This window comes from Oryctolagus cuniculus, chromosome 10 (genome assembly GCF_051225735.1).
Source record: "Oryctolagus cuniculus isolate XC-2025 breed Fujian yellow rabbit chromosome 10, ASM5122573v1, whole genome shotgun sequence".
Classification (NCBI taxonomy): Eukaryota; Metazoa; Chordata; class Mammalia; order Lagomorpha; family Leporidae; genus Oryctolagus; species Oryctolagus cuniculus.
In genome coordinates this window covers 71343587-71370337 of record NC_142876.1, presented here as the reverse complement: position 1 = coordinate 71370337, position 26751 = coordinate 71343587, and the positions used below count along the sequence as shown (strand labels likewise).

Below are 26751 nucleotides of genomic sequence, written 5' to 3'. Positions count from 1 at the left end.
CATTAATCTAAGTGTGACCCAAGACAATGTGGCAATAGCATCAAACATCTAAATGTTTGCTGAGTGAATTCATTGTTGAGGATAAGAGTGTCATATTGACATGAGTTAATAAACTGGCATTAGGGTAACTATGTTAGTATATTCTGAGTCTGTGTGGTGATTCTTGTTTCGGGGATGTAATCAGAGAACTCTGACACTTACCCCACAGTGTTACTAACCTTAGAGGCTTCCCAGTCCTCTGTAAAGCCCGTGTCATCCTCTGTGCAGTCTCCCAGTGAGACTGAGGACCCCAGGACTCACCACCTGCACGTTCCTCCATGTATCATCTCGTGACTTGGAGCCTTCAGGCATTCCTGTGAACTAGAGAAAAACAGCCTTGTAGTTCATGTTGGTGTGTAGCTGCCTGCCCATCATAGGCCAGGCACCCATTTGGCACTTACAAAGAAGAACATCACAGTCTAGAGTGGCACAGTCCAGAATAGTGTGTGCCAGCCAGAGGTAGCTACATGAATAAATGAATCAAATATGAATTAGACTTTAGTTCCACAGCCATTCTAGCCACATCAAGTGTTCACTAGGCACATGTATTGGCTGCAGTTTGTATGAGAATGGAACCATTTCTGTGTTCTGGAGACATACGTTGAGAATAACAGAGTCTGAGGAAAGTGAAACATTATGCCACAGTATACCTACCAGAGAGGAGAAAGCGTGAGCCCAGAAACCTGCATGGAGTGTGACTGAGTCTGTTCCTCGATCCTAGAGGATTGTGGACGTGGTGAAGCTCCATGGGTGTGGAAAAGGAATACCTGGAAGCTATGAGTTGAATAGCCCAAAAATTCATATACAACTAAATGAAATGTGAGCTCTTGCCATTTAGACTGTGGTACCTATCACATGCCGGGTTATAAGTGGCCGACAGGGGAACTCAACCTCAAAGGCTGAGATCAGAACACAGTGAACTTCTTTTGTGGAGGGAAAAAAGAATAAACCCTGGCTGTCTGTGTATAACAGCAACCTGGTACCCTGAGAGTTGTCTACAGAAACCCAGGTCAGACCAGCTTTCTCTCCTGTGAGCAGATTGAAGGTATTCTCTTGCACACTCTTACCTTAGGGGCCACTAGTCCTGCTGTCAGCTCTGAGTTCCCAGGTTGTGTTCCCAAGGGAAGGCACTTGCAGGTGTGGAAGCTGATTGAAGGCTTCTTATAGACAGAGAGGATGTGAAGTGCCTGATAGGAAAAAAAGACATCATTATTGGTACCTCTCATTCTGAAAAGAATGAGCATTTGAAGATGAAGGAGATATACAGTTAGCAGGAGGATTACTGAGATCTTGTCACCATGGAAAGGGTCCTACAGGGATCTCAGTTTGCCTTCATGTTACACTCCCTTTCCCCATCAGGCCATGTTCCTGAGACGTCACTGACCTCTCTTGTCTAGATTGGTTCCAAACTGTCCTGGCCCATCAAGAAGGTAAGATCTGCGCTGGGGTGAATATCAGTGGAGAACAGAGTCCAGAGGCCTAATAAGAGGGGCTGGGAGGAGGAGTCGGGGCCCAGACAGAGGAGAAGCAGGAAAGGGGAGCCAGACGAACAGAGCGGTGAGTGGGTGACTTGGAGGGAACAGAGGCCAGGGTGCGCTTGGAGGTCTGGGAGGTCTTGGAGGTAGGAATGATCTTGTGGGAAGAGCTGTTGGTCAGAGCAGGGAGACGGGCAGGGTAGGCAGCTGAAGACTTCTTGTGCTGGAGGACAGGCTTAGGTTTGCCAGAGGGAGGAGCCAGGTGAGGCAGGCAGGTTGGAAAACGGGAATCTGAAGGAGCAGGACTGTGAGGCTGGGGGTGACGCGGGAGAATCGGAGGTAGCTTTTTTGTCATTTTCTGCGAAAATGCTTCTAGTTACTCATCTGGCCAAAGAGCGTCAAAATGAGTAACTGGACACATGCCTAAGACTACGCCCACTTTTATCTCCTACACCACCCCCCCAGGTTATTGCATCACAGAATGCCCCTTATGATGTGTGTGTGTGCCCCTCGCCTTTGATGCAGTGGGGAGCCCCTCTCCCACCAGGGACACAAACCCAGGGGCTAGGTGGAAGAGTGATCATGGCAGATAGCAAAGAGAAGAAATGAGACTGTAATGCCATCCTCTGCCCTTGGGACTGGATGTGCTTTTGTCCAGATACACTCTTTTCTAAGGGCTAGGATAAAGTTAGGAGGTTGGGGCTTGGAAGACAAGTCTGCTGCTGGTGACAAAGTGGTGCGAATGAATCCTGTGCAGATTGGCAGAAGGGCAGATTGGCCCAGAGCACTGGAAAGCAGCCAGGCCTCTCCTGTGCTCCTGGGCAGGTCTTTCACTGCTGCATCACAGCAGAGCTTCACGCTTGTGGACCCTTGGTTTGTTGCCTGACTCTGAGCTGAAACCAACAACATAGCACCCATGTTATGGATTTCTGCCCACTCATGAGTGTCCACTGAATGTATCTGGATCATGCACTCACTTGATCTCCTATAATTAAGTCAAAAGATTATTCTTTTTAAACGTTCGTTCATGAAATTTTGTTTCTATACATATCTGCTTCTATACATGTTTTAGTTTCTATACATGAATTTGGTTTAGTCTCCAAATTGTATATGGTAGCCTTTATTTGGTTTAGGTAGCTCTCATTTCTTATTCTTTTAAATTCTTTAGCCATCTACATTTCAAGATTAATTCTTTATTCTGACTTCTTGTCCTTTCATGTGGTTTCAGCGTTTCTAGTATACTTTCCTGTGAACATTTTTTTTTTATTTGACAGGTAGAGTCATCGACAGTGAGAGAGAGACAGAAAGGTCTTCCTTCCATTGGTTCACTCCCCAGATGGCCGCTACTGCCGGCGTTGTGCCGATCCGAAGCCATGAGCCAAGTGCTTCTTCCTTGTCTCCCATGTGGGTGCAGGGGCCCAAGCACTTGGGCCATCCTCCACTGCCATCCTGGGCCACAGCAGAGAGCTAGAATGGAAGAGGAGCAACTGGGACTAGAACCTGATGCCGGCCCCTTCCTGTGAACAATTTTATGTCTCCTCTGCTCTTACCAGAGCTCAAATAGATCACGTATCATTTCCTGATGTTTTTTGTGTTATGCATTTCATACAATTTTAGATTTCTATTTTGAGCTCTTTTGTTGTTTCATTAAGTACTCCAAATTGTGACCATGAAAATGTTTTTAAACTATGAGGACTAGGCAGTCATGCCACATGTGTAAGTCCCTGAGAGCAGGAGCCATGTCTCATTTTTTATATTTAGATAGCAGATATTGTGGGAAGGCTAATCATGGACATTCCTACAATATTTATATGCAAATGAAAGCACTGTCTCTCAAATAGAGTGAGCCTGTCCAAAGTTAAATATGAGGTCCTTTGTGGCTAGACTTCTGGCTTCCTGCGTACTTGTGTTCTAATCTAGGTCTAGTGTAATCTCACTACCTGTTTATACCAAGGGTGAAGCACGCAAGGCATGTATAAGGCATGGACTCTGGCACCAGAGACTTGTGAGTGCCTTCACAATTTCACAGTCCAGCCTCCACTTCCTTGTAGCCCCTTCAAGAATCCTAAAACACTCTCATTGAACAGGGAGATAGCTCTTGAGGTGAAAGTCTGCTCCACTCCTCATCTGTCAACAAATTAAATGTTCTCTTTCTTTCATGCCCAACCCTCATGATCATTATTTTGATTTGGCACAGTGGGACAGGGACCAAGCTTTTGGTAACTGTGAATATCAGATATCCAACCAAAGTAGGATGCTCATCCGTAGAAAACACGGAGGCAGCTATGAGGAGAGCACAGGTCTCAGACTGTGGGATTTAGAGGTTCCAGCTGTACAGAAACTTGAGTACTCAGTGTTGCAGCTGAGATTTTTAAAGATTTTCAGGACTGCAGGTGGGCACCGCAGCTCAATAGGCTAATCTTCCATCTAGCGGCGCCAGCACACCGGGTTCTAGTCCCGGTCGGGGTGCTGGATTCTGTCCTGGTTGCCCCCCTTCCAGGCCAGCTCTCTGCTATGGCCCAGGAGTGCAGTGGAGGATGGCCTAAGTGCTTGGACCCTACACCCCATGGGAGACCAGGAGAAGCATGTGGCTCTTGCCTTCGGATCAGTGCGGTGCGCCAGCTGCAGCACGCCGGCCGCAGCGGCCATTGGAGGGTGAACCAACGGCAAAGGAAGACCTTTCTCACTCTCTCTCTCACTGTCCACTCTGCCTGTATAAAAAAATTTCAGGACTGCAAAGGCGCGGGGAGCTCAGTTGCAAGTTACCAGAATCATCCCCCTGGAATTAACACACCATTTGAAGACAAGTGATGAAGCTGGGCTGTCACATATTTCCCAGCCTAATTAACTTGGGAAATGGACACAAGATAATAGCAGAAGGGAGGTGGGGAATGTTGATAGGACAGTAACCAGGTATCACATAGGAAGTCTACAGAGACATATAAAGCATGGTGGGGATTTTGGTGACTGCCTTAGGTTGAGAGTTTTTCTAACAATCTCTCTTATTGAGAAAAGACAAGATGCCTCCCACACAGACACCCACAGTCCACTGATGGTCAGCATTAAAATCACCAGGGTAGCATGGCTGAATGTGTAATGTAAACTTTGCCCCTTCCTGTTCCTTCTGCCTCTACATCTCTAAGCACCCCTTGCTCTTTCCCACATTGTGCAGTGTATCTTGTGTGCTTCAGCAGGCACAGGTCACCATGAAATGTTATTTTGCAAGACTGATCTTAGAAAATATTATTGGATTGGGGTGGGCAGGACTGATGTGAGTCACAAGTGAGAGTTTGCTACAGTACAGCAGGTATTAAGCATCTATAGAAGGTGAAGTTAAACAATAAAGAGTACAGGGGGGCTGTGGCTTACTAGGCTAAGCCTTGCCTGCAGCACTGATATCCTGTGGATGCCAGTTCATGTTCTGGCTGCTCCTCTTCTGACCCAGCTCTCTGCTCATGGCCTGGAAGAGCAGTGGAAGATGGCCTAAGTGCTTGGGTCCTTTGTCTATCTCCCCCTTTTCATTATCCTCTGGGTGAAAAGGGAACTGAGCAAAAAGAGTAGTGGGCTCTGAGTACTGGGCTCAGTACTCATGGATAGAAAGAGCAGCCAGAGTCAGTTCAGTCAGAGTACAGTATTGTTTTGTGATACCCTTAGTCCGTCACTTAATCTTTTCATTCACCTGTGGTAAAGAGTTTATAGAAAGGCACATTTGACCATCACTAGATTGAGATACCTCCACATAGCAATTGAAAATGCATCCAGGTGCCAGCGCTGTGGTGCAGGAGGTTAATAATCCACCTGTAGCACCAGCATGCCACATGGGCACCAGTTCAAGTCCTGGCTGCTCCACTTCCAGTCCAGCTCTCTGCTATGGCCTGGGAAAGAATGAGAAGATGGCCCAAGTCCTTGGGCCCCTGCACCCTCATGGGAGATCTGGAGGAAGCCCCTGGCTCCTGGCTTTGGATCGGCCCAGTTCCAGCCATTGCCGCCGTTTTGGGAGTTAACCAGCGGATGGAAGACCTTTCTCTCTGTCTCTCCCTCTCACTGTCTGTAATACAGCCTGTCAAATAAATAAAAAACTAAAATATTAAAAAAGAAAATGCACCCCTTTGTTTTTGTGTGGTTTTTATTCCTTCCTTTCTAATGGGCCTGATAAGTGAACAGTTTTATCCAAATGAAAATTTCCCTCATATACATTTAAATTTTCATGACTTCTACTAAGGTTAGCCAATTCTTCCAAAAATGCAAACATTCTAGTCTTATAATTTTGGTATATACAACTAACTGGAATTCCAGTTCCTTGAATTAGAGCAAACCCTTTACCAAAAGAAAAGTTATACATTAGTGTTGTGGTGTAGCAGGTGAGGTTGCCACCTGCAATGGTGACATCAGATATGGGTGCCTGTTCCTGTGTTGGCTGTTCTACTTCTGATTCAGCTCCCTGATAATGGCCTGGGAAGGGCTGCAGAAGGTAGCCAAAGCTTAGGCCCCTGCTACCCATGTGGGAGACCTGGAAGCAGCCCCTGGCTCTGTCTTCAGCCTGGCCCAGTCCTGGCCACTGTGGCCATCTGGGGAGTGAACCAGCAGCTGGAAGATCTTTCTCTTTGTGTCTCCGTATCTCTGTAACTCTTCGTTTCAAACAAGTAAATAAATGTCTTTTTAAAAAGAAAAGAGTAAAAATACTTGAGCTCTCCTAACTGGATCTAGGGCTATTAATGATCAAATCTAAATTGACCTTGACCAAGTCCAGTTTCTATCTCACCCAGTTAAGTTACCTGAGGCCTTCTACAGGACCTAACTCAGTAAAGTAAGCAGAAGGAAAAATTGCTCAATAAACTCAGGGGTCTCAGAACACAAAATTTTGGAGGTCATAATCTGAACAACTCATGCCCATTAACTACAAGTCAGTGGGCACAGTGGGCCCTTGCCTGGTACCTTGATCACATGGTGCTCCGGAGGGTCACTTTGAGTTCTACCTCAGACACACATCTGATGCCAATCCACTTAGAGGAATAACCTGAGAAAAGTTAGAGTGGTGCTGGTGTTGTGGCCTAGCAGGTAGAGCCCCCAACTGCAGTGCTGGCATCCCATATGGGCACCAGTTTAAGTCCCATATGCTCCACTTCTCATCCAGCTCTCTTCTATGGCCTGGGAAAGCAGTTGAAGATGGCCCAAGTCCTTGGGCCCCTGCACCCACACAGGAGACCCAGAAAAAGCTCCTGGCTCCTGGCTTCAGATCAGCACAGCTCCGGGCATTGTGGCCACCTGGGGAATGAACAAGCAGATAGAAGAGTTCTCTCTCTTTCTGCCTCTGCTTCTCTGTAATTCTACCTTTCAAATAAATAAATAAATGTTTTATATTTTGTTAATTAATATTTTAACAAATTTCCTAAGTACAACTTTAGGTATATAGTTATTCTTCCCACCATACCTGCCCACCCACCCACACTCCACCCTACCTACTCCTGCCTCTCCCCTTCCGAGTTCCAGCCCCATTAAGATTCATTTTCAATTAACTTTGTATACAGAAGAACAATTTTTATACTAAGTAAATATTTCAACAATTTGCAAACACACACACACACAAAACAACTGTTTGAGAATTAGTTTTACAGTTAACTCTCATAATACACTTATTGAGGTAGAGGTCATGCATGGGGAGTTAGTATTCTTATGTATGTCAGTGACCACCCAAGGCTCTTGACATTAGTTACCTTGGCTATGCAAGCCTCTCGAAATCAAAAATTCTGTCAGTATTTAGATAAGGCTGTATACAAATCCTAAGTTCTCTCTTCCCTTAAAAGTACATCCTTCTTTGATGGCCACTTACTTTTGCTGGGGTCTCACTCACAGATATCCTTTATGTAGAATATTTTTGCCACAGCGTCTTGGCTTTCCATGCCAGAAATGTTCATGAGTTTTCAGCTAGACCAGGATGACTTAAGGGCTGATTCTGAAGTCAGAGTGTTACTTAAAGTGATTGTCATTCTATGGGTCTGCTATGTGGACTGCTTCCCACTCCTATTTTTTAAGAGATCCAACCTTAATTGAATTTATACACATATATTAAATTCAATAAATAGTATGAAAAGAGTTCAACAAATAGTATGAAGAAAAAAATGATAAAACAAACAAAAAACTATTCCTTATAAGTCAAGATAAGGGCAGCTTCTTTTTTAAGTGTCAATTTCACTTATACAGATTTCATTTTAGGTGCTCTATTACTTCTCATAAATCAGTGAGAACATATGCTATTTGTCCCATCAGGACTGGCTTACATCACTAAGTATTCTTCCATTTTGATGCAAATGACCAGATTTCATTTTTACCACTGTGTAGTACCCCATAGTGCACATATCCCATAGTTTTTATCTAGTCTTTGGTTGATATGCATTTAGGCTAATTCCATGTCTTAGCTATTGTGAATTGAGCTGCAATAAACATGGGGGTGCAGAAAGCTCTTATTTACTCACCAGGAAGTTTTCGTGCCAACAGCATCTTTCTGAGAGAATTGGAAGAGGTAGGAAAAACATGTCTGCCATAAAGTGCAACACTCTTCTTGGGGAAAAAGCAAAGGCTTTACTTATTTACTTTTTGAAGAGGTACATGAGGTCTTTAATTGGCTCACATGAGTAGGAAGATTTATCCTCTGTTTGCACCTGTGAAGACTCAAGAGGTAAAAGGTTAATTCTTGACAAAGGTACGCAAGTTAGACTACCATATATTTGACACACTAACAGTGGTAAGTAGCACCTGGTTAGAGCCTTTATGTTTATGCTGAAGGTCAAAAGGGAATCCTTCCAAGTTTTGCCAAAACTGGATCTCATGAGTCCATCTATACATGACTTCTAGAGTCTGATACTGAGAGAATTTTGTTACCATACTATGACAGAGCCTTTTCAACCTGAACTGCATTGATAATATGCTTCATGTGATCTTGAGTATATGAATCATGTGACTTTTTCTGGTAAAAAAGTGAAGATGGACAAACATGAAAGAAACCTGCAATCGCAACACTCAAAGAATTGTAGCAAAATTAATCAAGATTAGGGGCTCTTATTTGGCAAATTGTGATTCTTTGATTCTGGAATTTCTTTTTCAAAGATTGGACTAAAATCATTTATATGATAATGAAGTGAATCTAATGTGGAATAAGGAGGCAGGTTGCTAGTTTAGGTCTGCTGAGCTGGAAGTCACAGGCCCCCATGCGTAATTCTTACTTATGAATCAAAAATCTCTCTTTCCCAGGTTGTATTTGCTTTATCCAGGACCTACATGAAAATGAAAAGACCAATTGAAGTTCCACATGCAACTTGTAGAGGTGCCATGTAATTCCCAGGTGGCTTCATAAATATGGAAGAACCACACCCTTCCTCATAAAAGAGGCCAAAAACAGAGAGGGGCTCTCTGTTTCAACAGTGACCATGGCTGGGAGTGCTTCCAGGTGCTCTGTCTCCCCTCCTCAAGGCTTCCTCCCTTTGGGCAGTCCTCTGGCCAACTACCCACTCATGGTAGGTATTTCTCCATATTGGGCAACCCACACTCATGCATGTATGTGTGTTGACTTTCTTGCCATTTTGAATAAAATTTATCACTGGCAACTTATACATGTCTGCACATAGAATGCTTGCCTCTGTGCAAGACAAGAGCCTGGAATAAAAATTAAAATACACATGCCACATCATATGTAGTCAGTGTCACCAAAAGTTATGCTTGAAAATGGTTAAAATAGTTAGATTTTATGTCATGTTTGCTTTGTCACAATTTTTAACAATGTCCTAGTTCATGATTTGGAGTTAAGAGATTCTGAGTTTGTTGGAGAGGGCTGTGGGGAGTATGAACCAAGTTCAGGGACTTAGAATGTGTTCTTCATTTCAAGGGACCAAAAATGAATCTGATATGGTTAAAATATGGAAATGATTACTGTAAGATTTCATGAATCACATAGTTTGTTACTATATAGTTTTATTTTCTTCTTCACAAAGCTTAAATGGGGAGGAGTAGTGCCAACAAATTCAGGAATTACAATCCACTCACTATTTAAAGTACATTAATCATGTAATGAGTGAGTCCTAATTTAGACTCCAACTATTAAACTCAACTTTTCTCAATTAGGATGGAAGCAGGCCTCTGTGGTATGCAAAATCGGATTGAAGTTGGAGGTGTCCCTCTGTGTTTGGAATTCCTGACAGACCTGGCTGGACCGACACAGCAGAAATAGGGAAAGGTGCATAGTTCCCTCGAAACTGGAGAATGGTGCAGTGTTGGCCAGCAAGGCAGGAGGATGTTCTGACAGCCCAGTGCACACCCTGCTCATCCTGAGAGAGCTGAGAGGTGCCCGACAGTGCAGAGCCCCACAGCCTACCCTCTCAAAGTGCCTGTCAGATCCTTAGGTTTATATATATTTTGGAAGCCAGTGGTTGAGGTAGATGCTAGGAGGTAAAGAGTAACTCCAGGTTCTTCTCACAGAAAATCATACCTGAAGTTAGTGGGAAAATGAAATGATAATTTCCATGAGTTTTTTAAGCCTTCTCACACAAGTTTTGTGTTTAGAATCATTTCGAAATCATCTAACTTTTTTTTTTTTAATTTAAAAGGCAAAGCAGGAAGAATTTTAGCATTTAGCAGCATATCCTGTCCAGAATCCACAGTAATGACTTGGAACTATTTGTGATTTCCTGGGTCAATTGACTTTTTGGGTTAACGTTGATTTGCATGGGGAGGAGGATGGTGGGGTAATGGGAACTTTGTGAGGAATCACAACTGCTGTCACATGTGTTGTAGCCACTTAGGTATACCATGTGCAACCCCATGAATGTGCCGAATCCCATTGGAAGGGGAAAAGTTTGGTGTTAGAGGAGTTTAGGACATGCTATCCCCAACATTAGTACCTTGACCTTAGAGAACACAGAATCAGATCACACTTATGTTCCCCTCACCTTTCTCCTCTGAATTGGATCATGAAATTTAGGAAGGGGTTTCTAATCTTCTCTTGAGTAGGAAAAAGGACTTCAGTGAGCAGTGCCCTCCCTGCACCCAGAAAGGACCCTCCTCTCTCTGAAGATGCAGTCACACAGAGGGATGTGAACAAACTGGCCACACTGACTTCCACTCAGATTGTCACCCCAGATCTTCCTTTCTCATCCAGTCTCATTCCCTCTATTCAGTCATTCAGCAAACCTAACCCCAGAACACAGTGATTGATTAAATTCAATCCATTTTTTCAGGTTTTCTTTCTCTTATGACAGCTTTTTTATAACATGAAACTTACTTGAGTTGAATTTTTATTCCTTTCTGTTGTGAATCTTTTTTGTTTTTATAGAGACCTCAGCCATGAACCCAAGCAATGCTACAGAAAACAATATTTTCTTATATGCTGTTTACATCTACATTTATTAGAGAATACTCTTGTTACCATAAAGCAGTCACCAAACGTCCTGGTATATGGGAGTGTGCCCTACTTTTAAAATGGAGTTAATGAGGGGTGGAACTGCAGTGCAGGTAAAGCTGCAGCTCGCAATGCTGGCTTCCTATATGGGCGGCGGTTCATGTCCTGACTGCTGTACTTCCTATCCAGCTCCCTGCTAATGGCCTAAGAAAGCAGCAGAAGTTAGCCCAAGCATTTTGGTCCCTGCCCCTGCCACACACATGGGAGACCTGGAAGAGGCTCCTGGATCCTGGCTTTAGCCTAGCCCAGCACTGGCCATTGGAGCCATTTGTGGAGTGAACAAATGGATGGAGGACCTCTCCAAAGATCACTAGCAATCAGGGAAATGCAAATCAAAACCACAATGAAGTTTTACCTCATACCAGTTAGAAGGGCTCACATTCAGAAATCTACCAACAACAGATGCTGGCGAGGATGTGGGGAAAAAGGGACACTAACCCACTGCTGGTGGGAATGCAAACTGGTTAAGCCACTATGGAAGTCAGTCTGGAGATTCCTCAGAAACCTGAAGATAACCCTACCATTCAACCCAGCCATCTCACTCCTTGGAATTTACCCAAAGGAAATGAAATTGAGAAACAAAAAAGCTGTCTGCACATTAATGTTTATTGTAGCTCAATTCACAATAGCTAAGACCTGGAACCAACCTAAATGCCCATCAACAGTAGACTGGATAAAGAAATTATGGGACATGTACTCTATCGAATACTATACAGCAGTCAAAAACAATGAAACCCGATCATTTGCAACAAGATGGAGGGATTTAGAAAGCATCATGCTGAGTGAATTGAGCCAGTCCTAAAGGGACAAATATCATATGTTGTCCCTGATCAGCGACAACTAACTGAGCACCAAAGGGGAAACTTGTTGAAGTGAAATAGACACTATGAGAAACAGTGAATTGATCAGCTCTTGTCCTGACTGTTGATGTACAATGTAATACTTTATCCATTTTAGTATTTTTTTTGTTCTAGTACTATTGGTTGAACTCTGTAATTAACACACAATTATTCTTAGGTGTTTAGTGTTAACTGAAAAGTGATCCCTGTTAGGAATTTGGAAAACATTATACCGAGTGAAATAAGCCAGTTCCAAAGGGACAAATATATGTTCTCCCTGATCGGTGACAACTAACTGAGCACCAAAAAGGAAACCTGTTAAAGTGAAATGAACACTATGAGAAACGGTGACTTGATCAGCCCTTGCCCTGACTGTTGATGAACAACTTAATACGTTATCCTTCTTAGTATTTTTGTTTGTTTGTTCTACTTAATACTTTTGGTTGAATACTGTAATCAATACACAGTTATTCTTAAGTGTTGAAAATTAACTGAAAAGTGATCGCTGTTAAATGTAAGAGTGGGAATAAGAGAGGGAAGAGATGTGTAATTCGGGACATGCTCAAGCTGACTTACCCCAATCAGTAGAGTTAGAAACATACCAAGGGATTCCAATTCAATCCCATCAAGGTGGCATGTACCAATGCCATCTCCCTAGTCCCAATGATCAATTTCTGTTCACAATTGATCATAATGATAGGACTAAGAGCCAAAGGAAGCACATAAACTAGACAAGTGTTGCAGAAATCTACTTCCAAGAAGAAACTCTTTATGAATATATAAAATAGAAAAAACAATTTCTTTTCACCCTTTTGGCTAAGATCAAGTGTAAAATAGAAAATTCACACCCTAAAATTCTAAGATATCGTGAAAATAGGGCTATCCACATCTGCAATGTATTCGATGACCTCTTTTCCTGCCTTCTCTCTGTTCGTGGTAGTTACAGCCACAAGGCAGGAAACAGGAAAACAAGTTTGTTACCAGCCTTGTGGCTGTAACCCACTACATGTGTGGGCCCCAAGGTCTATTCTCCACTTCAGCCAGCAAAAGGCTGGCAGCATCAACCTGCACACCGTGCACAGGGTCTGAGTGGCTGCTCTGCTTAATCTGCGCTCTGATTTTCACAGGCTGGAGGGCAGATGAGTGAGCAGAAGCCTAGAATGATTAGGAACAATGCCATCATGGTTTACAGTTCTACGAAATGCCTTTGCTGCTGCTGACAAGCACGTGGCACTTTTCTGCTTCCCGCTGCCTGGAACTTAAGCCAATTATAGTGTGTGAGGTTGGGGCCTTGGAGAGTGATTAGATTGGATTCAGTTGTCAGGGTGGTGTCCCTGTAATAAATCATGGTGACTTTATAAGGAGAGGATTAGCATGCTTCTTGTCTCTCTGCTTCCTGGTTCATCATGTGATCCTTCCTCAACACATCCTCTGCCCTCATTCGACATCAGGCCCAATGGGGTTGACCAATCTTGAACTTCAAAACTGTGAGCAAAGATAAATCTTTTTCTTTAGAAGTTATCTCTTCTCCGGGACTTTATTTGTAGTGATGAAAAGGTGACTTACACCTGGGCAGACCCAGGGAAGTGACAGACAGAAAATGGGAGTTAGGGGCAAAGATTTCTAGTTGGCTCGTCACCTGCTGTAATCAGCTCATGCTCAAGTGTGTTAAAAAAGCAAGTTCTTAAATTAGGTTTTTAGTTTCCTAACACACTCTTAGATTGTAGTATGTTATGTAGAAATCTTATTGAGGCTTCCAAAACCCAAATTTAGTTTGACTTAATATTTCCTGCCTTTGAAACATTCTCTCAATCTTGAGAGATTAACTAAAACATTGAGTATTGATGTCATTTTCAGTCACTATCATAAATGGACTCATTTGGCCTTAGTATAGAATTCAGAAATCTTCTTTAGACAGTGGTGTAACAGTATGGTTTGTAAGGTGGAAACAAGGAGACGGAACAATAGAAAAATAACCTGTTAGATCAACATCAGTCTACCTAAGATCAATTCCCTGCAAGGATTGAAGCAGAGGGGACTTCCTTATCTTGCTGACACAGGTAGACTAGAAGATCCTATATTCAGGAGATAAACTTGGTCTATTTTGAGATCTATTTGGTTATGTGTCATTTGGCAAGAATGACTCCATTTTGGTCTGGTGTGTTCTGATCTGTTAAGGCCTGGTACAGGAGCTCAGTCCAAAACACTGGCTTCTCATATTTAGGTTTAAAAACCCCTTCTTTTAGAATGTGATAGGAGAGGGAGGAGGAGATGGGATGGTATGTGGGTGGCAAAGTGGTTATGGGGGGAAAAAATGCTATAATCCAAAGGTTATACTTTCGAAATTTATATTCATTAAATAAAATACTTCTAAAAAGTTCCTTTTTTGTCACACTCTCACCTAGCTGAGAAAGCAGCCAAAACTTAAGGTATATCTGCTACTGTCAGCACCATTTCAGGGTTCCAGTCTCAATGTAGGTTAATGGTGTCCTCAGGATGCTATATCTCTGGGTTTTTGGTCAGGTTAGTCAAAGAGAGACCACTCAACATTCAGTAGATGTATGTATGAAAACACTTAAAACATTTGAAAAAATAAAGCACACCAGGGAGACTATTATTATGACTGTCAGAAGGATAAAACCAAGAGTTTGGAAAATGCTCTCCTTAGTCAAGGATTCAATGAACCAAACAAGTCAAAATTTAGATCAAGGAGTGAGCCAGATGAAATGTCTACCTGTTTTAATCCCATGCAAATTAGGCTAAAATACCCAATGTATTAAAACAGATTTGTCTCTGTACAGCCAGTAAGTAATCTAGAGTGATTTTATTATTTAGTGCATTGTTAGCAAGAGAACTTAAAGAAGTCTATTTTGCAACGAATAGTATCAACTGCTATATACCCTATTGTGCAAGATAAACTTCTAATAATTGCCTCATTTATATTTACTCCAACGCATGAGGGGTGAAAAGGACCCAACACATCATGCTGACCCAGAAGGGTTGATGCCTCCTATTAGCTGCTTAGCCTGTGTTATAGGCTAAGGGAAGTGAACCAGTGTTCTGTTTTTGACTGATTATGGAGCAAAAAAGTGCCATTAAAATTCCCAGCCCACAGGCAGACATTGTGGTGTGGCAGGTTAACTTGCCATCTGGGACAAATGCATACCATACTGGAATGCCTGGGATGAAGTACCACCTCTGCTTCTACTACAGCTTCCTTCTCATGTACCAAAGAAGTACCCAGTAATGGCTCAAGTAGTTGATGAGTGAAGCATCAGATGAAAAATCTCTCTGTCTCTCTCTGTGTGTGTCTTTCCTCTCTCTCTCTCTTCCCCCATCCTCTCTTTCCCTCTCTCTCCCTGTGTTTACCTCCCACATTTCATATAAATAAATGATTCTTTTAAAAATGAGTAAAACTTATAGCACACATTAATCCATCTTCCATTCATTAAGGCATTAGGCAGCCTATGCATGAGAGTGGCTTGAAAATTCTCCACAAATACTATTATTAACAGCTTAAGTATACTTATGCTCCTCTTTCCAGTTCTATTGTTCATGAATATATTGCCAAAATGGTGAAATTAGCAGTTTCTAGTCAAGGATCAGAGATAGTTACCACAGGCAAAGAAAAAAATGATTGTGATAGTACCCTGGCATCCAAGTTGTGATTTTTAGAACACCAGTCTCCAGGTTCTAGACTAAGACAAGTTTCACTGTCCTTGGTTGGTGGATCACATAAAGCTACTTTCAGCTGGTGCTCTGGGTTGAATGTGTCCTTAAAATTTCACGTGTTGGAAACTTAATGCCCAAAGTCCTAGCTGACGTTTGAGAGGTGGGTCCTCTTTGAGGTGATTGCCAAGCCCTCAGGAATAGGTTGATGGGTTAAAATGGGAGTGGCTTTACCTTAAACGTGAGTTCTCTCCCTACTGGCTGTGTGATGCCCTCTACCTGATCATGACTCAGCAGGAAGGCCCTCTGCAGATGCTGAGCATATGCTGGCACCGTGTCCTTGGACTTCCCAACCTCCACAACTGACATGAATAAACCTCTTTTAATAAACTTACTCTGGGTGCTGACGCTGTGGCTTAACAGGTAGAGCCTCTGCCTGCAGGCTGGCATTCCATAGACACCGGTTCAAGTCCCGGCTGCTCCACTTCTGATGCGCTGGGAAAGCAGTAGAAGACAGCCCAAGTCTATGGGCCCTGAAGCTGCATGGGAGATCCAGCAGACTCTCCTGGCTTCTGGCTTCGGATTGGAGCAGCTCCAGCCATTGCAGCCGATTAGGGAGTGAACCCACAGATGGAAAACTCTCTCTCTCTCTCTGTGTAACTCTGACTTTCAAATTAATAAATACATAAATCTTATTTTTTAAAAAAAGACTTAGAACAAGTTTTACTGTTAACTCTCATATTCTTATGTCTATTAAGTTTTAGTTATGCCTAAGTGTCAACTCTATTGCTTGTTTTCTTAGGTGCTTCCTTAATTAATGATAAAACTCATTCTTAAGGACTTTCTTTTAATGTATTAAGTGGAAGATATTATTATGTCTCACAAGTTATAATTATGCCTTGTCGCTCCCCCTCTTCGTGGAGGAACGACACAGGACCCTGCGCTGTTCTTTCGTCTGCTCGGCCCTCCCCGGGTTTGCTGCTGGTTCTTCCCGGGTTGGCTACTATCCCTTCCACCTCCGTGGAAGGGCAGTTCCCCCTGGCCACATTCCCCACTTCCGCAGGGGAGCAGCACACCGCCGGCCGGCTCTCTGGGGGCTGCACAGGTGTTCCCTCAGATGTTCCCCTTAGATGTTTTCCATAGATGTTCCCCATAGATGTTCCTGGTGCATGCCGTCTCTCTCCTCCTTTATAGTCCTCCTCCGCCAATCCCAACTCGGCTGCCCACACGCCGAGTACGCTGCTCTCCAATCAGGAGCAAGTCCTACAGTTTATTGGTTGAACTGGAGGCAGCTGTGCGGAAGCTGTTTACTTCTCTCCCAGCGCCATATTGTGGGAGAGCAGATGCATAGAATAAGTCTTAATTCCAGTAACTTAGTCCAGTCTGGATTGCTCCCCACAATGCCTAAGTGCTTACAAAAGATGTATTATTCTTTGGTGCTTCTTCAATTAAATTTCCACAAAAAAAGTGAAATGAACTTTGAGATGCAATGACTTTTAACAGCCCTTGTCTTGACTATTGTGGAACCATTTTATCATTTTGTGTGTGTGTGCAAATTGTTGAACTCTTAGTATAAAGTTGGTCTTCTTTGTATAAAGTTAATTGAAAATGGACCTTAGTAGAGAATGGGACTGGGGATGGAAGAGTGGGGGTATGAGTGTGGGTAGGAGGGCGGGTATGGTGGGAAAAATCACTATTCTCAAAGCTGTACTTAAGAAATGCATGAAGACTGTATTTCTTAGATAAATTAGATAAAAATTTTCTTTAGGAAAAAATAAAAAATAATTTAAAAAAATACCCAGCCTAGTGCTGTGGTGTAGTGGTCCAAGCCTCTGCCCGTGACACTGGAATCAGATATGGGCACTGGTTCCTGCACCAGCTGCCCTTCTTCCAATCCAGCTCTCTGTTTGGCCTGGGAAAGCAGTAGAAGATGCCCCAAGTACTTGGGCCCTTGTATTGATGTGAGAGACCCAAGAGAGGATCCTGGCTCCTGGCTTTGAATTGGCCCAGCTCCAGCCAATGTGGCCATTTGGGGAGTGAACCAGCGAATGGAAGATAACTCTCTTCTGTCTATCCCTCTCTCTGTAACTCCACCTCTCAAATAAAAAACACAGTCTTTAAAATTTACTAATACTACAGAATTCAGTTTTATATGAATAGAAAACAGACTAAGATACCTTGTGGAAACACACATTGATCTATAGCCATACCATCCTGAGCTTTCCAATCTCGTCTGATCTCGGACAACACACTTTGGCATAATGTACCAGATCTTGCATGATTTAGTCATTCCAGAATTTAGAAGAGGGGAAAATACATGAGATTCTATTACTATAAGCACAAGCCTTCTAGTGACTATTTTATAAGGGGTCAACTTAAGTTTTCCAGTAGAAACATATCTGATTACCATCAATCTGCCACACCCAACACATGAGATGATGTGGTTATCTTTGACTAATGGCACTTTATTTATAATATTGCTTTTTGACAGGCAGAGTTAGACAGTGAGAGAGAGACAGAAAGGTCTTCCTTCTGTTGTTTCACCCCTCAATGGCCACTGCAGCCGGCACACTGTGCTGATTCGAAGCCAGGAGCCAGATGCTTCCTCCTGGTCTCCCATGTGGGTGCAGGGCCCAAACACTTGGGCCATCCTCCACTGCCTTCCTGGGCCACAGCAGAGAGCTGGACTGGAAGAGGAGCAACCAGGACAGAATCTAGAGCCCCAACCAGGACTACAACCCAGGGTTCTGGCGCCGCAGGTGGAGGATTAGCCTAGTGAGCTGCAGCACTGGCTTTATTTATAATATTTTAACTATTTCACCATTTGCCCAGTGAAATGAGTACCTTTACCATTGGTGATTTCTCCAAAGATATCCCTGAAGGAAACATACAGAATGTCCTAATTACCTTTTAGCTGCAACCTTCTTGGATGGAAAAGCAAAGCTTATAGGCCACCAGAAAACATGCCTTGAAAATAGCAATTAAGGGACTGGCATGATGGTACAGAGGATAAAAGCCACAGCCTGTACCACCGGCATCCAATATGGGTGCCAATTTGTGTCCTGGCTACTCCACCTCCAATCCAGCTTCCTGCTAATGCACCTGGGAAAGTAGTAGAGGATGATCCAAGTCTTGGCTCCCTGTACCCAGGTGGGAGACTGGGAAGAAACTCCTGGCTCCTACTTGCCCCAGCATTCATTGTAGCCTTTCAGGTAGTGAACCCGTGGATGTTAGATCCATCTCTGTCTCTCCTTCTTTCTCTCTCTCTGTAACTCTGGCTTCCAAGTAAATAAACAAATCTTTTTCTTAAAGATAGCAAATAGCAATTGAGTGAAATCCCTCTACAAGTATTCCAGTGGCCCTTTATGTAGCAAAATCTGAAGTTTTGATCAATCCCCCAAGATTATGATTTGACAAGCTGAGCATTGTTCATTAACCACTTTAATCATTTTACTTATTCATTTTAAGTTTCAATTTATTAATTTCTCTAAAAAATGGAAAGAGAGAGACATCTATTTGTTCATTCTCCAAGTACCCACAAGAGCTAGGGCTGGACCAGGCCAAAGCCAGGAGCCAGGAGCTCCTAGGTGGGCACCAGGGATCCAAGTACTTGAGTCTTCATCTGTTATATCCAAGGGTACATTATTAGCAGGAAGTGAGAGCAGGGAGCAGAGCTAGGAATGAACTCAGGCACTCTGATGGGAGATATGGGTGTCCCTACAAGCATCTTAAGTGCTATACCAAATGCCTGCCCAATTTTAGCAATTTTAGAATAGTCACAAGAATAAATTTTCAGAATATGGATTATTTTCTCTTCCATGATGAATCATGGAGTGAATAGTTTTTTAAATAATTTTTTGAAAGACACACACACATAGTAACAAAGATAGGACAAGGAGATTTTCCACATGCTGGTTCAATCCCTAAATGCATCTGACACCTGGGGCTCTGCTAGCCCAAAGCCAGAAAGCAGGAGCTCAATCCAGGTCTCCTTCAGAGATGGCTACAATTCAAGTACTTGGGCTATCAACTGCCCTTCCATGGTGCACATTAGCAGGTACCTGGAATTAGAAGAAAAGCCAGGACTCGAACCCAAGCACTTTGATATAGGATGAGTGTCCAAAGTAGAATCTTAATTGTTTTTCCAAATGCCTGTCCCAAGGGCAAAACTTTAATAATGGGGCATTTAAAGAATCAGGTTGAAAGCCATCTAGGCATTCCCTGAATTCATATTTAACCTTGGATTTATATCTTCTTAAATCCAAATTTTGTATCTGCAATTCAGATGAATAGTACCATTTATTAAATAGATCATCACAGGTAATCTGACTTGGATGATAGAATTCATTCGAAGTATATATGTTAATAATTTCAGTACTGGTAGACTTGACATGAATATCTACCAATATATTTATCTTTGAATTACTTCTGTTCTGCTTGGTGTTGTGGTAGCTGGGATTTTTTTTTTTTTAGTGTTTTAAAATTTATTTTCATTTATGAGAGAGAGAAAAGCATTCCTATCCACTAGTCCAGTCCCCAAATGCCTGTAGCAGCTGGGGCTGGGCAGGCCAAAACCAGGAGCTAAGACCCCAATTCAGGTCTTCTACATGGAAGCAATCCAACTATTTGAGCCAGCACTTCCCAAGGGGTACATTAGCAAGAAGCCAGAACAGGAGCAGAGCTGGAAACTTAAACCAGCCGCTTCGATACGGGATGTGGACATTCCGAGCAGTGTTTTCATCACTAGGCCAAATAACCACCCTGGATTAGCAGTTTTACTATCCAGTTGGTAACTCCACTAGATTTCTGGGAATTCCTACCAGTCCAATGGTATGATTTTAATATTGTCAGAATCTTACATTTATTGAAATCCTTGCCATTCTTTCTTTAATGAGCCTCCATGAAGAAGAAATTTTGGACCATAGCTGATTGCAAATGCTTTTAGAGAAGAATCAAAACCACTGTGTGTGGATGACAAAGACTTAGATTGGCCATGGTCAAAATCTGTTGCAAGTTCATCATAAACAGCAATTGATAAAGCTATTTGATTTTTTCTGAGGTTCAACATCGAATATAATCAAAATTATTATTGACAATGTTAGATTTCTAAGAAGTTGATATAATTTTAGAACATATGTATCAATTATATACCAATAAATACAACTTAAAGACAGTTGAGCTTCATTTCTCATTTGACAATGCCACAAAATAAGCCTAAATGAATTTAATATCTCTTTCACAGGAGAGAAACATATCCTTCCAGGCTTCTAGGAGCCCAACTAGAAAATCACAAGGTTTATTTGAGGTCAAGAGAAAGAAGAAATTTAGAATTTGATTTTGGCAAGTGTGTAAAAAAAACAAAATCTAAAGTTTAAGACACTTGATCAACATAGGCTTATAGATCAATGTGTAATAATAGTAATTCTTTAAAACAGAGTGAAAATTACAACTTAAAAAGCAAATAAATTTACATAGCTGTAGAAAAAATGTAATTGTTTAATAGAGAGGACTGTTTTTTAAACTAATTAAATACTTGATAAAGACAACATGAAGCAGGAGGAATTATCTTGATATAACAGAATCTTTATTTCTTAGGCTGCTTAGCTAAAGATAAAGAAAAACTCATTATTTCCTACTCATGGAAGAACAGTATTACATGAAAACCTCATTTTTTTTCAAATTTATTTTGACAGAGTTAGACAGTAAGAGAGACAGAGAGAAAGGTCTTCCTTCAATTGGTTCACCCCCCAAATGGCTGCTACGGCTGGAACTACGCCGATGGAAGCCAGGAACCAGGTGTTTCCTCCTGGTCTCCCATGCAGGTGCAGGGACCCAAGCACTTGGACCATCCTCCACGGCCTTCCCGGGCCACAGCAGAGAGCTGGACTGGAAGAGGAGCAACCCATATGGGATGCTGGTGCCGCAGGCGGAGGATTAACCAAGTGAGCCATGAGGCCAGTCCCCAAAAACCTCATTTTAACAAAGATAAAATTCTAGTTTTATACCAAGACAAACAATATCTACACAGAATGGGATGCCTTGCAATATTATCTTCCAAAAGCAAAGGTGAACACAGACATGTTCAAATGTATAAAATGTGAAGGGATTCATATCCAGTAGACATGTGCTACAACAAATAACAAAGGACCTTCTTCAGGCAGATGGAATACAACATCAGATGGAAATCTGGGTGTCCACAAAGCACTCACAGCAGTAGTAATGGTAACTACATGGGCAAATTTAGACACTTGTTTTTCTTCCTATTATTTCTCTTTAAAAGAAAATCAAGTGCTAAAAACAATAACAGTTGATCATAGGGTTTATGATATGTAAAAGTAAGGTACATGTAATGATAGCTTAAGACCATGAAGGGAATTATGGAGGTCTAATATTCTAATAATATTCTTATATTCTTATACAACATGGGAAGTGGCGTGATATCAATAGAAGATAGAGGGGGCCAAGGCTGTGGCAGAGGGTAAAGATGCAGCCTGCTGTGCCAGCATCCCGTATGGGCACCAGTTCTAGTTCTGATTGCTCCACTTCTAATCCAGCTCTCTGTTGTGGCTTGGGGAAGCAGTAGAAGATGGTCCAAGTGCTTGGGCCCCTGAACCCATGTTGGTGTCCTAGAGGAAACCCCTGGCTCTTGGCTTCAGATTGGTGCAGCTGCAGCCATTGCAGCCAATTAGGGAGTGAACCAGTAGAAGGAAGACCTCTCTCTCTGCCTCTCCTTGTCTCTGTGTAACTCTTTCAAATAAATAAATATTTAAAAAATAGAAGATAGAGCCCTTTTACAACCTATATGAATATAAATAGCCTATATACACCAATTAAAAGACAGAGGTTGTTAGATTGGATAGAAACAAGACCTACCTATATGCTGCTTATAAGAAATTCACTGTAAAAAATGGAGATGCAGATGTGTAAATAAAATGTAAGCTAAGCTAACAGTGGTGGAAAGAAAGCTGAAGGGACTGACTGCATTGATATCCATGGAGATTTCAGACCAAAGCACAATACCAGGGATACAAAGGGTTCTTTCATAATAACAAAGAAGATAGTGCATCAAGGGAACAAAACAATCCTCACTTTTAAAGAAATTTCAAAACTCCTGGAAGGAACAGATAAAAGCACATTATGGTCAGAGGTTTACAAACCCCTCTCAATAAGTGAATGAGCAAGGTGCAGTGTGTAGGGGACCTAACAGGCTTGAACACCTGGTTAGTCCACTGCTTTCTACTGGTTCACCCAGGCTAAGCCCAAGTCCCTTAGCAGAAGCAAGGCTGCACCCTCTCACCTCACACCTCTCTAGGATTTTATTCCCAAACCTTTCTCTTGTTTTGTAACACAAATCCCAAGAATCTCCCAAATGAAATGAAGCTCAGGCTAGTTAGTACTCCTTGGGCAGTGAGGGGTGAGAGTAGGGATGGTCCCTCGCCACATCAGAACCCGGATGTCCCAGGTTCTAGATGAGATTTGTGAAGATGTCAAACTAGAAAAATTGGGAGGATGTTCACAGAAAATACAGTGATTAGGAGCTCTGACATGTAACCCTGGATGTATATACCTAATACATACGCACAACATAATATAAATCATAATGTAATCTAGAATACATAGCTATATTAACTAGCTTTATTAACTATATTATCTTTGCATGTACCATGCATATACACAAACATACCCCACACATATGCTATATATATACATATTATATAGCTATCACAATATAACCATAATATGATCTGAAATATATATCTCCATCAACCAGGCATTGTAGCATGTGTATATACATATACAAACCACACCTATGCTGTATATATATACTATATATATATACATACAATACAATATAAATCATAATAATGATCTGAAATATGTAGTTCTATTGACCAGGCATTATAGCATATGTATATACATATATACAACACATATGCTGTATATATACATACTATATATGTACTACAGTGTAAATCATATAATAAAAATGACTTAAAATATGCAGCTCTATTAACCAGGCATGCGGTTCCTATTTTTATACATATACATATATATATACACATACCACACTTATGCTTTAAAATACACTACAAATCATATAATAAAATGGCTTAAAAGACAACAGCTCTGTTAACCAGGCATGCCGCACATATATATATATGTATCACACCTATGCCATATATATATACACTATATATATAATACAATATAAATCATAATAGGAAAATGACTTAAAATATGCAGCTCTATTAACCAGGCATGCAGTGTATATATATATATATATATATATGTAAATATGTTATATGTATCACACCTATGCCATACATATATATAATACAGTATAAAATGGCTTAAAATATACAGCTCTATTAACCAGGCATATAGCATGTAGTGGGCAATGGGGGCCACCATCTTGGGGCAGAGTCTGTTGCCCTTCTTCCTGTGAGGGTGGAAGTTCCCATAGTAGGCTGCCATCTTGGGATGGGACTTTCACCCTCTGGCAGGACGCTAACATGTTTCTAAGCAACCAAAATCAATTCTCCAACTTGAAATTAACAATTGAAAGCTTATATGCTACCGCCCAGAAGTGTCAGAACTTTTTAGCCACTGATACTGGTTAAGACTTAGCCCTAGAAAGCAGGTAAATTGTCTTTGAAACACACTAATCTTCTTTGCACTACAACATCACCAAAGAAAAAAAGAAAAAAAAAATCCTTAAAGCCAAAACTGCCAAAGAAACCAATCAGCATCTTCCCTTCTTGAAACTACCAGCAAAAACAGGGCTAGTTTGCACCTCTGCAGAGCTGCTGCTGGCCAAACCAGCCTTAGGGAGCTCAGCATGGGTCCTGCGCTCCCAGGAGCTGTGGTGGGTCGCCACCTGCGGGCAGGACCCCAGGGAACGCGGCCTGCTCCAAATGAGCTGCAGCGGGCTGCGTGTTCTTTCCTGAGCTGTTACAACATAAATTATATAATAAAGCAGCTTAAAAGACACAGCTCTATTAATCAGGCACATAGCACGTGGTGAGCCATGGGGGCTGCCATCTTGGGGTAGAATCTGTTCATCCTCCCTGAGGCTAAGGCATTTCTAAGCTACCAAATCAATCCAACTTGAAATTAGCATTTGAAAGCCCAGGTTTCCAAAAACCAAATCAATCTTCCAACTTGAAATTAACAATTGAAAGCTTATATGCTATAGCCCAGGGACATGAAGTTTCAGAACTTTCTAGCTGCTGATAACTGGACCAAAACCACACAAAGAAATCCAATCCAGCAGAACCAAAGAGAAAAGAAACAAAAAAAAAAATCCTGCTTGCCCTCTGTGTGGGCGAGCTGCTCCATCCCCTCGGGCGTCTCCAGCCTTGAGCCACATGATCCACAGGCCCACTAGGTTCCCCTCCCTGCACCAACATGTGCCCGCCTTGAGCCCCCACACTCCAGGCAAGCTAGCCAAACGACCATGTGAGGCAGGGCCAGCCTGCCTCAGCTGAGCTGCTGCGGCCAGCCTCAGGGCTGGGTCATGTGCTCTCCAGAGCTGCCTCTGCTTTTGGGACTAGCTGGGCGCGGCCCCAGGAACCTGTTGTGAATCCGCCAGGCTTCCCTGGGAGCTCTGTGCAACCTGCACACATTCCCGCCGAGCTGCTGCGGGTCTCTGTATTTGGAGCCCCGGAGTGGGAAAGCCCTGTGAGTTGGCCATGTTCTGAAGGGCTTACAGGGATCGCGCATCCCCCCCACACACCCCGGGCTGGCAAGGCCCCCTGGGAGCTAGGCACAAAACGCCCTTGAGACCGAAGCAAGGGAAAGTCGCAAAGGGTGCCCTGAGCCTGGGGCAACCTCGGGCCACGGGCCTGGCCTTTGACCACCTGCCTTGTGACCAGCACCAAGGCGGAAGAAAAAGACGCACTCCTCTCCCAGCGAAGTTCGTGAGGGCAACACGTGAGCTTTGGAGCACTGCGTTCCCATGGCTGGGCATGTTAGGTAGGAAGTCAGATATGAGCTTATGTGTGAGTGACAAAGGCCTAAAGAGGAAGACATCTATGTCCAACATATGCATCTGCATCCTGCCCTGCTAGGTGGGGGGGTCCCCGCCCCTTTTGCCTGATAATCTTCCAGATGCAGCTCAGTATCTGCATACCCTGCTCCGATCCTGGGTTAGGATGGCGCCAGCTAGGCTTCCTCCTGTCTGATACCTTCAGGGGAAAACTCAGATAGGAGCTTCTCGATATTTACATCCATAAAATCCTTTGTTTCATGAGATGTGTGAGGACAAAGACCCATTTCCTTAAAAAACCCCCGGCCTCTACTAAGACGGCGCGCTCAGCCATCTGCCTCTATGCTGAGCAGATGGCCTGCCTGCTCAGGTGTAATCTCTCCACTCAACCTCGTAACCTCACTCCTCCCCAAGTCCGAGCGACTGGGCACTCTCTGTCTGGAGAGGTATGCATCCGTTGTCCCTTCCCTAATAAACTTTACTACTTTTACTTTCCACTACTCTCTGTCTCACGCCTGAATTCTTTCTTGCATCAAGACAAGAACCCTGCCATTCATCGGTAACAGGCACACAGGGAAAGCATCAATCCAGATGGAGGAGAGAGAGGGTGCAGGCAGATAGATAGGGTCAGAAGCCATATGAAGTTTGCTACCACCATGCTGCCCAGTTTTAAAATTTCTTAACAATCAATCCCTTCTTAAAAATTTATAAATCCCTTTTCATATTTTAAGTCCCTTCATGGTCACCATGTGAAAACGGAGATGACCCCCTAAAATTTACACTAAAATGTGGCCCCTTAAAGTTCCCCAGAAGTGCTATCTGGGTGCCACATATGCTACCGGAACCGGGGGTGCCATATAATTTCTCCACGTGCTTACTAATGAATCCCCAATATTAGTAAGCCCAAGAGGGTTCTTGCCTAATATTTAGAGAAGAATTCTAAATACCGGCACAGATAAACGAGGCAGTATGGTACGTTTTAAGCTTTTATTTAGTGAAAGATGCATAGGCAAGTGAGAGCTTATTTGAGAGAGAGGTAAATAGGGGTTCATACCGAGCACCAGGAACCAGCCACGTGGAAGAGCATCTAGACCAGTATCTGGGCCAGGAAGCCTAGAGCACATGGCACAAAGGCCATGGAGGTGCAGGGCTACAGCAAGCCCCCTCCTGACAAGAGGCCAGGAAAGAAGAGCAGGCCAGGCCACACCACGTCCCGGCTTTTAACCCACTTCCAAAGGGGAGTGGTTAATTAACCTGATTGGCTGGTGGGTACCCAGGTGTGGCCAGGTAGGG

At 42.8% G+C, this 26751-nt stretch overlaps 1 long non-coding RNA gene across 4 annotated transcripts in view; it reads right to left on the bottom strand.

Moving 5' to 3' along the window:
- LOC149123814 (uncharacterized) overlaps window positions 1–26694 on the bottom strand; it is a 29105-nt gene extending 2411 nt beyond the window's left edge. Inside the window, exons 1-4 of one of the 4 annotated variants that reach the window (XR_016214167.1) lie at window positions 26513–26694; window positions 7988–8182; window positions 1107–1226; window positions 219–360 (exon numbers count right to left, since the gene is read on the bottom strand). This is a non-coding gene — a long non-coding RNA (uncharacterized LOC149123814). Of the gene's footprint in view, window positions 1–218; window positions 361–1106; window positions 1227–6449; window positions 6532–7987; window positions 8183–26512 lie in introns of all 4 variants that reach the window. The other 3 variants (XR_016214168.1, XR_016214169.1, XR_016214166.1) reach the window with 3 other exon arrangements.
- Window positions 26695–26751: the final 57 nt, after the last annotated feature.